The sequence below is a fragment of the Triticum urartu genome, chromosome 2A (genome assembly GCF_056163025.1).
Source record: "Triticum urartu cultivar PI428250 chromosome 2A, HENAU_Tu73, whole genome shotgun sequence".
NCBI classification, from domain to species: domain Eukaryota; kingdom Viridiplantae; phylum Streptophyta; class Magnoliopsida; order Poales; family Poaceae; genus Triticum; species Triticum urartu.
In genome coordinates this window covers 198,985,242-198,996,481 of record NC_141874.1, presented here as the reverse complement: position 1 = coordinate 198,996,481, position 11,240 = coordinate 198,985,242, and positions in this window count along the sequence as shown.

Sequence of the window (11,240 nt, the reverse complement as noted above, 5' to 3'; positions counted from 1 at the left end):
CCCCCGTGGCTCCCCTGACGTGCTTCTTCTGCCTATATAACTCCATATACCCTAAAACTTCCAGAACGCAACATAGATCGGGAGTTCCGCCGCCAGAAGCCTCCGTAGCCACCAAAAACCAATCGGGACCTTGCTCCGGCACCCTGCCGGAGGGGGAATCCCTCTCCGGTGGCCATCTTCATCATCTCGGTGCTCTCCATGACGAGGATGGAGTAGTTCTCCCTCGGGGCTGAGGGTATGTACCGGTAGCTATGTGTTTGATCTCTCTCTCTCTCGTGTTTTTGATTTGGCACGATCTTGATGTATCGCGAGCTTTGCTATTATAGTTGGATCCTATGTTTCTCCTCCCCCTCTTCTCTCTTGTAATGAATTGAGTTTCCCCTTTGAAGTAATCTTATCGGATTGAGTCTTTAAAGATTTGAGAGCACTTGATGTAGGTCTTGCCGTGCGTACCTGTGGTGACAATGGGATACCACGTGATTCACTTGATGTATGTTTTGGTGATCAACTTGCGGGTTCCGCCCATGAACCTATGCATAGGGGTTGGCACACGTTTTCGTCGTGATTCTCTGGTAGAAACTTTGGGGCACTCTTTGAGGTCATTTGTGTTGGTTGAATAGATGAATCTGAGATTGTGTGATGCATATCGTATAATCATACCCACGGATACTTGAGGTGACATTGGAGTATCTAGGTGACATTAGGGTTTTGGTTGATTTGTGTCTTAAGGTGTTATTCTAGTACGAACTCTAGGGCTGTTTGTGACACTTATAGGAATAGCCCAACGGATTGATTGGAAAGAATAACTTTGAGGTGGTTTCGTACCCTACCATAATCTCTTCCTTCGTTCTCTGCTATTAGTGACTTTGGAGTGACTCTTTGTTGCATGTTGAGGGATAGTTATGTGATCCAATTATGTTAGTATTGTTGAGGGAACTTACACTAGCGAAAGTATGAACCCTAGGCCTTGTTTCCTAGCATTGCAATACCGTTTACGCTCACTTTTATCACTTGTTACCTTGCTGTTTTTATATTTTCAGATTTCAAAAACTATTATCTATCATCCATATACCACTTGTATCACTATCTCTTTGCCGAACTAGTGCACCTATACAATTTACCATTGTATTGGGTGTGTTGGGGACACAAGAGACTCTTTGTTATTTGGTTGCAGGGTTGCTTGAGAGAGACCATCTTCATCCTACGCCTCCTACGGATTGATAAACCTTAGGTCATCCACTTGAGGGAAATTTGCTACTGTCCTACAAACCTCTGCACTTGGAGGCCCAACAACGTCTACAAGAAGAAGGTTGTGTAGTAGACATCAAGCTCTTTTCTGGCACCGTTGCCGGGGAGGTTAGCGCTTGAAGGTATATCTTTAGATCTTGCAATCGAGTCTTTTAGCTTCTTGTTTTATCACTAGTTTAGTTTATAAAAAAAACTATAAAAAATGGTCTCATACGCATCACCTTTTTAATATCTTTCGTGAGTATGATGGAAAGGATAATTGTGCTCAAGTGTTAGAAGAAGAAATCTATAAAATGTTTGGCACTAAATATTTGAATGATGAGCATGATTGCAATGTTGTTAGTACGAATTCTTTGAATATCCATAATACTAATGATGATTGCACTAGTTATGATGAAAATGCCTCCTATAAACATGTCAATTTTTGTGGAGTAGACTGGGTTTGCAAGTACACACCAAATAGGGAAGATAGATATTGCAAGAGGCATAAGTACTTAGAAACCAAATTTTTGCAAGAAGAGCTAGATGAATGTGCTGAAAGATTCAATATTTTTCGTGCTCCTTGTGAACTTTGCAATGAACATGGTCATTTAAAGCTCCAATGCTATTTGTTTCATGATCAAGTCGTGTCCAAATATTGTGATAATTTGATTACTCTTGAGCATCATAAAGAGCTTACCCTTCTTTGGGGTTATGAAGAAATGAAACGTATAACTGAGGATATTCCAAAATTTGCCCTTGATAAAGTTCTTCGTTTTGATCTAGAGAATATTTATATGTATTGTACGGTGAATTGCATTGAAAATCCTTATATTGCCAATTACATAAAGAGAAGAAAACAAATAGAAGATGGAGAGAATACTAACGAAAGGGAAGAGACTTCCCAATATCCTCCTATTATTTCTTATGATGAATCAGGTAACGAGGAGGAGCCTCCTACTCAACCAATCTCATTAATAAGGAGCTCCAAAAAGAGAATTGAACCCACGCATGATGTGGTGAAGAAGAAGAAAAGAAAAAGGAAGAGAGGTAAAAAGATATCTCTCCCAAATAATGCTGCTCCTATTACTATTGTGCCTCATGAAAATATAATTGTGGAAGATAATGATACTTCTTATGATCTTGAAAATCTTTTTGGCACTTGCTTGGAAGAATATAATAATTGCTATACTATTGGTGCTATCCATGCTATTAATGATGAGAGTGATTATGCTTATGATACGAAAAGGCCCAAGCTTGGGGAAGCTATGTTTGATGAGGATGACATATTTGAGAATATATTTGCTACAATTAATGTTTGTCCCAAGCTTGGGGATGCTACGCTTAATGAATATTATATTTTTAGTCTCCCAAGTTTTGATATGCAACTTCATAATGATAATAACATGCCTCCTACTTATGATAATTATTGTGATGATACATATGCTATAAAAAGTAGTGAGGATTATATTTATAAAACTTGTCATGATTATGGTTACCCATTTTCTGAACATTACTCTTTTAATGTGGAAACAATTTATAGTATCCAAGTCTCTTATGATACTCCCACTGTTCCGAATGAGAAGAATTTTGCTTATGTGGAGAGTAATAAAATTTCTATGCTTGTAGATCATGAAAAGAATGCTTTAGGCGATGGTTATATTGTTTAATTCATTCATTATGCTACTGAAAATTATTATGAGGGAGGAACATATGCTTGTAGGAATTGCAATAATATCAAGTTCCCTCACTATGTGCTTAAACTTTTGAAGTTATGCTTGTTTTACCTTCCTATGCAAGTTGATTCTTGTTCCCATAAGTTGTTTGCTCACAAAATCCTTATGCATAGGAAGCATGTTAGACTTAAATTTGCTAGTCATATTCTTCATGATGCTCTCTTTATGTTTCAATTCTTATCTTTTATGTGGGCATCGTTGAAATCATCATGCCTAGCTAGGGCATTAAACGATAGCGCTTGTTGGGAGGCAACCCAATTTTATTTTAGTTCCTTGCTTTGTGTTCCTGTTTAGTAATAAATAATTCATCTAGCCTCTGTTTAGATGTGTTTTTATGCTTTTAATTAGTGTTTGTGCCAAGTAGAACCTTTGGGAAGACTTGGGGAAAGTCTTGTTGATCATGCTGTAAAAAACAGAAACTTTAGCGCTCACGAGAACTGCTGCCATTTTTATTTGGAAAGTGATATTTAGTTAATTCTTCTTGAAGATGATTAATAGATAAATTCCTCAGGTCCAGAAATTTATTTGAGAATTTTATGAGTTCCATAAGTATACGTTTGATCCAGATTACTACAGACTGTTCTGTTTTTGACAGATTCTGTTTTCGATGTGTTGTTTACTTATTTTGATGAATCTATGGCTAGTAAAATAGTTTATAGACCATAGAGAAGTTGTAATACAGTAGTTTTAACACCAATATAAATAAAGAATGAGTTCATTGCAGTACCTTGAAGTGGTGTTTTGTTTTCTTTCGCTAACGGAGCTTACGAGTTTTCTGTTAAGTTTTGTGTTGTGAAGTTTTCAAGTTTTGGGTAAGGATTCGATGGACTATGGAACAAGGAGTGGCAATAACCTAAGCCTGGGGATGCCCATGGCACACCAAGGTAATATTCAAGTACAACCAAGAGCCTAAGCTTGGGGATGCCCCGGAAGGCATCCCCTCTTCCGTCTTCATTCATCAGTAACTTTACTTGGAGCTATATTTTCATTCGCCACATGATATGTGTTTTGCTTGGAGCGTCAATTTATTTTGTTAGGATTTGCTTGCTGTTATTTATAATAATGTTTTGCATCTTTTATTTCAATAAAAGTGGCATTGATAGCCTTTACTATGCCTATGTTACAAGTCTTCATGTTGCTGTTTGAAAACAGAAAGTTTACCGCTGTTGCAATAATTCCCTAGAAAAGTCAGAATGTGATAAAATGTTGAAACCTTTTGAATATTAAGCTCTGATAAATTTAATACAGTGGTAATGTTCTTTCATAATTTTTGGAGCTAGGTAAGTATGGATGTTGCAGCATTCTTTACAGACTATCCTGTTTAGGCAGATTGCTGTTATGTTTGCATATGTTTGCTTCTTTAATGATTCTATTTGAGGATATGACTATTAAATATGCAGAGGAATTTAGTATGCAATTTTGAATAATAATTTTAGTGATTTGCTACAGTAGAGTATGGTAAGGTTTTGGCAATGGTTTATACTAACTTATCTCACGAGTCCTTGTTGAGTTTTGTGTGGATGAAGCTTTTGAGATTTAGGGAGACCGTGATATGAAAGGAATTAAGGAGACACAAAAGCTCAAGCTTGGGGATGCCCAAGGCACCCCAAGATAATATTTCAAGTATTCTCAAGCGTCTAAGCTTGGGGATGCCCCGGTTGGCATCCCACCTTTCTTCTTCAACAATTATCGGTTAGTATCGGTTGATCCTAAGTTTCTGCTTCTTCACATGATGTTTGCTATTCTTAGATGTCATTTTATTTTGCTTTGCTTGCTGTTTGAATAAAATGCCAAGATCTGAGATTATTAAATGTTAGAGAGTCTTCACATAGTTGCATAATTATTCGACTACTCATTGATCTTCACTTATATCTTTCGGAGTAGTTTGTCATTTGCTCTAGTGCTTCACTTATATCTTTTAGAGCATGGTGGTAGTTTTATTTTGAAGACATAGATGAAATCTCATGCTTCACTTATATTATTTTGAGAGTCTTAAATAGCATGGTAATTTGCTTAAAATCCTAATATGCTAGGTATACAAGATTAATAATAAAATTCTCTTATGAGTGTTTTGAATACTAAGAGAAGTTTGATGCTTGATGATTGTTTTGAGATATGAGGATGGTAATATTAGAGTCATGCTAGTTGAGTAGTTGTGAATTTGAGAAATACTTGTGTTAGAGTTTGTGATTCCCGTAGCATGCACGTATGGTGAACCGTTATGTAACGAAGTCGGAGCATGATTTGTTTATTGAGTGCCTTCCTTATGAGTGGCAGTCGGGGGCGAGCGATGGTCTTTTCCTACCAATCTATCCCCCTAGGAGCATGCGCGTAGTACTTTGTTTCGATAACTAATAGATTTTTGCAATAAGTATATGAGTTCTTTATGACTAATGTTGAGTCCATGGATTATACGCACTCTCACCCTTCCACCTTTGCTAGCCTCTCTAGTACCGCGCAACTTTCGCCGGTACCATAAACCCACCATATACCTTCCTCAAAACAGCCACCATACCTACCTATTATGGCATTTCCATAGCCATTCCGAGATATATTGCCATGCAACTTTCCACCGTTCCGTTTATTATGACACGCTTCATCATTGTCATATTGCTTAGCATGATCATGTAGTTGACATCGTATTTGTGGCAAAGCCACCGTTCATAATTTTCATACTTGTCACTCTTGATTCATTGCATATCCCGGTACACCGCCGTAGGCATCCATATAGAGTAATACTTTGTTCTAATATCAAGTTGTAATCATTGAGTTGTAAATAAATAGAAGCGTGATGATCATCATTCAATAGAGCATTGTCCTAATAAAAAAAGAAGAGAATGGCCAAAGAAAAAAGGGCCCAAAAAAAGAAAATAAATAAAAAGGGGCAATGCTACTATCCTTTTTCCACACTTGTGCTTCAAAGTAGCACCTTGATATAGCGAGTCTCATATATTGTGCTTCAAAGTAGCACCATGTTCTTCATATAGAGAGTCTCATATGTTGTCACTTTCATATACTAGTGGGAATTTTATGTTATAGAACTTGGCTTGTATATTCCAATGATGGGCTTCCTCAAAAAAATTTCCCTAGGTCATCGTGAGCAAGCAAGTTGGATGCACACCCACTAGTTTCTTTTATTGAGCTTTCATACATTTATAGCTCTAGTGCATCCGTTGCATGGCAATCCCTACTCACTCACATTGATATCTATTGATGGGCATCTTCATAGCCCGTTGATACGCCTAGTTGATGTGAGACCATCTTCTCCTTTTTTTGTCTTCTCCACAACCACCATTCTATTCCACCTATAGTGCTATGTCCATGGCTCACGCTCATGTATTGCGTGAAGATTGAAAAAGTTTGAGAACATCAAAAGTATGAAACAATTGCTTGGCTTGTCATCGGGGTTGTGCATGATTTAAATATTTTGTGTGGTGAAGATGGAGCATAGCCAGACTATATGATTTTGTAGGGATAACTTTCTTTGGCCATGCTATTTTGAGAAGACATAATTGCTTTGCTAGTATGCTTGAAGTATTATTTTTTTATGTCAATATGAAATTTTGTCTTGAATCTTATGAATCTGAACATTCATGCCACAATTAAGGAGAATTACATTAAAATTATGCCAAGTAGCACTCCGCATAAAAAATTCAGTTTTTATCATTTACCTACTCGAGGACGAGCAGGAATTAAGCTTGGGGATGCTTGATACGTCTCCAACGTATCTATAATTTTTGATTGCTCCATGCTATATTATCTACTATTTTGGGCAATATTGGGCTTTATTTTCCAATTTTATATTACTTTTGGGACTAACTTATTAACCGGAGGCCCAGCCCAGATTTGTTGTTTTATGCCTATTTCAGTGTTTTGAAGAAAAGGAATACCAGACGGAGTCGAAACGGAACAAAATCAACTAGAGAAGTTATTTTTGGAAGGAAACACATGTGATGGACTTGGACCCCACGTCAGAAGATACGGGAGCTGCCCACGAGGGTGGGGGCGCGCCCACCCCCCTAGGGCGCGCCCCCTGCCTCGCGGGGCCCTCGTGGCTCCCCTGACATGCTTCTTCTGCCTATATAACTCCATATACCCTAAAACTTCCAGAACGCAATATAGATCGGGAGTTCCGCCGCCAGAAGCCTCCGTAGCCACCAAAAACCAATCGGGACCTTGCTCCGGCACCTTGTCGGAGGGGGAATCCCTCTCTGGTGGCCATCTTCATCATCCCGGTGCTCTCCATGACGAGGAGGGAGTAGTTCTCCCTCGGGGCTGAGGGTATGTACCAGTAGCTATGTGTTTGATCTCTCTCTCTCCCTCTCTCTCTCTCTCGTGTTTTTGATTTGGCACGATCTTGATGTATCGCGAGCTTTGCTATTATAGTTGGATCCTATGTTTCTCCTCCCCCTCTTCTCTCTTGTAATAAATTGAGTTTCCCCTTTGAAGTAATCTTATCGGATTGAGTCTTTAAAGATTTGAGAACACTTGATGTATGTCTTGCTGTGTGTATTTGTGGTGACAATGGGATACCACGTGATTCACTTGATGTATGTTTTGGTGATCAACTTGCGGGTTCCGCCCATGAACCTATGCATAGGGGTTGACACACGTTTTTGTCGTGATTCTCCGGTAGAAAATTTGGGGCACTCTTTGAGGTCCTTTGTGTTGGTTGAATAGATGAATCTGAGATTGTGTGATGCATATCGTATAACCATACCCACGGATACTTGAGGTGACATTGGAGTATCTAGGTGACATTAGGGTTTTGGTTGATTTGTGTCTTAAGGTGTTATTCTAGTACGAACTCTAGGGCTGTTTGTGACACTTATAGGAATAGCCTAACGGATTGATTGGAAAGAATAACTTTGAGGTGGTTTCGTACCCTACCATAATCTCTTTGTTCGTTCTCCGCTATTAGTGACTTTGGAGTGACTCTTTGTTGCATGTTGAGGGATAGTTATGTGATCCAGTTATGTTAGTATTGTTGAGGGAACTTACACTAGCAAAAGTATGAACCCTAGGCCTTGTTTCCTAGCATTGCAATACCGTTTACGCTCACTTTTATCACTTGTTACCTTGCTGTTTTTATATTTTCAGATTTCAAAAACTATTATCTATCATCCATATACCACTTGTATCACTATCTCTTCGCCGAACTAGTGCACCTATATAATTTACCATTGTCTTGGGTGTGTTGGGGACACAAAAGACTCTTTGTTATTTGGTTGCAGGGTTGCTTGAGAGAGACCATCTTCATCCTACGCCTCCTACGGATTGATAAACCTTAGGTCATCCACTTGAGGGAAATTTGCTACTTTCCTACAAACCTCTGCACTTGGAGGCCCAACAACGTCTGCAAGAAGGTTGTGTAGTAGACATCAGGCACATAATTACTATTTGCAACAATAAGAACATCATTAATTCTTCCCATAGGTTTCTTAAAAGTGGAATCCGCGAGGTGCAAATTTAAAGAACAATCATCAATTTCACGGAAACCTAACACATCACACAAAGTTTTTGGAATCATGGAAACGCTAGCACCTAAATCACATAAAGCATAGCATTAATGATCATTAATTTTAATTTTAATAGTGGGTTCCCACTCATCATAAAGTTTTTTAGGGATAGAAACTTCCAATTCAAGCTTTTCTTCATAAGATTGCATTAAAGCATCAACGATATGTTTAGTAAAAGCTTTATTTTGATTATAAGCATGCGGAGAATTTAGCACGGATTACAACAAGGAAATACAATCTATTAAAGAACAATTATCATATTTAAATTCATTGAAATCCAAAATAGTGGGTTCATTGCTATGTAAACTTTTGACTTCTCCAATCCCACTTTTACCAATTTTAGCATTAAGATCTAAAAACTCTGAATCATTGGGACGCCTTTTAACTAAAGTTGACTCATCTCCAGTCCCATCATTATCAAGATTCATATTGCAAAACAAAGATTTAATAGGGGACACATCAATCACTTTTAGATCTTCATCCTTATTATCATGGAAACTAGAAGAACACGCTTTCAAAAAGCAATATTTTTTAACACGCATCCTAGCGGTTCTTTCTTTGCACTCATCAATGAAAATTCTCATAGCTTTGAGAGACTCATTGATATCATGCTTATGTGGAATAGATATAAGTTTCAAAGAATCAACATCAAGAGAAATTCTATTCACGTTCCTAGCCAACTCATCAATCTTAGAAAGTTTTTCTTCAATCAAAGCATTGAAACTCTTTTGCGAACTAATAAATTATTTAATATTAGATTCAAAATCAGAGGGCATCTTATTATAATTTCCATAAGAATTGTTGTAGGAATTACCATAATTATTAGAGGAATTACTAGGAAACGGCCTACGATTAAAATTACCTCTATACGCGTTATTACCAAAATTGTTCCTACCAACAAAATTCACATCCATAGATTCATTATTATTCTCAATCAAAGTAGACAAAGGCATATCATTAGGATCAGAAGAAACACTCTTATTAGCAAACAATTTCATAAGTTCATCCATCTTTCCACTCAAAACATTAATTTCTCCTATTGCATGCACCTTTTTACTAGTAGATCTTTCAGTGTGCCATAGAATAATTAACCATAATATTATCTAGGAGTTTAGTAGCTTCTCCTAAAGTGATTTCCATAAAAGTTCCTCCCGCGGCCGAATCTAAAAGATTTCTAGAAGCAAAATTCAATCCGGCATAAAAAATTTGTATAATCATCCAAAGATTCAAACCATGTGTAGGACAATTACGTATCATTAATTTCATCCTCTCCCAAGCTTGTGCAACATGTTGATCAAGTTGCTTAAAATTCATAATATCGTTTCTAAGAGAGATGATCTTAGCAGGAGGAAAATACTTAGAGATAAAAGCATCTTTGCACTTATTCCATGAATTGATACTATTTTTAGGAAAAGACGAAAACCAAGTTTTAGCACGATCTCTAAGCAAAAACGGGAATAGCTTCAATTTAACAATATCATTATCCACATGTTTCTTCTTTTGCATATCACACAGATCAACAAAGCTGTTTAGATGGGTAGCGGCATCTTCACTAGGAAGGCCGGAAAACGGATCTTTCATGACAAGATTCAGCAAAGCAGTATTAATTTCACAAGATTCAGCATCGGTAAGAGGAGCAATCGGAGTGCTAATAAAATCATTATTGTTGGTATTAGAAAAGTCACACAATTTAGTATTATCTTGAGCCATTGAGCCATCATGATAAACAATCCAACACACAAGCACACAAGAAGCAAGCGAAAAGAGAAGGATGGAAAGAGAGGGCGAATAAAACGACAAGGGTGAAGTGGGGGAGAGGAAAACGAGAGGCAAATGGTAAATAATGTAATGCGAGGGATAAGAGTTTATGATGGGTACTTGGTATGTCTTGACTTGATGTAGATCTCCCCGGCAACAGCGCCAGAAATCCTTCTTGCTACCTCTTGAGCACTGCGTTGGTTTCCCCTTGAAGAGGAAAGGGTGATGCACTAAAGTAGCATAAGTATTTCCCTCAGTTTTTGAGAACCAAGGTATCAATTCAGTAGGAGACTACACGCAAGTCCCTCGTACCTACACAAACAAATAAGAACCTCGCAACCAACGCGATAAAGGGGTTGTCAATCCCTTCACGGTCACTTACGAGAGTGAGATCTGATAGAGATAATAATAATAAGATAATTTTTGGTATTTTTATGATATAGATTGAAAGTAAAGATTATGAAATAAAATAGATTGGAAACTTATATGATAAAAGATAGACCTGGGGGCCATAGCTTTCACTAGTAGCTTCTCTCAAGATAGCATAAGTATTACCATAGGTGAACAAATTACTGTCGAGCAATTGATAGAAAAATGCATAATTATGAGAATATCTAGGCATGATCATGTATATAGGCATCACGCCCGCGACAAGTAGACCGAAACGATTCTGCATCTACTACTATTACTCCACACATCAACCGCTCTCCAGCATGCATCTAGAGTATTAAGTTCATAAGAACAGAGTAACGCATTAAGAAAGATGTGATGTTGTAGAGGGATAACTCAAGCAATATGATATAAACCCCATCTTTTTATCCTCGATGGCAACAATAGAATACGTGCCTTGCTGCCCCTGCTGTCACTGGGAAAGGACACCGCAAGATTGAACCCAAAGCTAAGCACTTCTCCCATTGCAAGAAAGATCAATCTAGTTGGCCAAACCAAGCTGATAATTCAAAGAGACTTGCAAATATAATTAAATCATACATATAAAAAT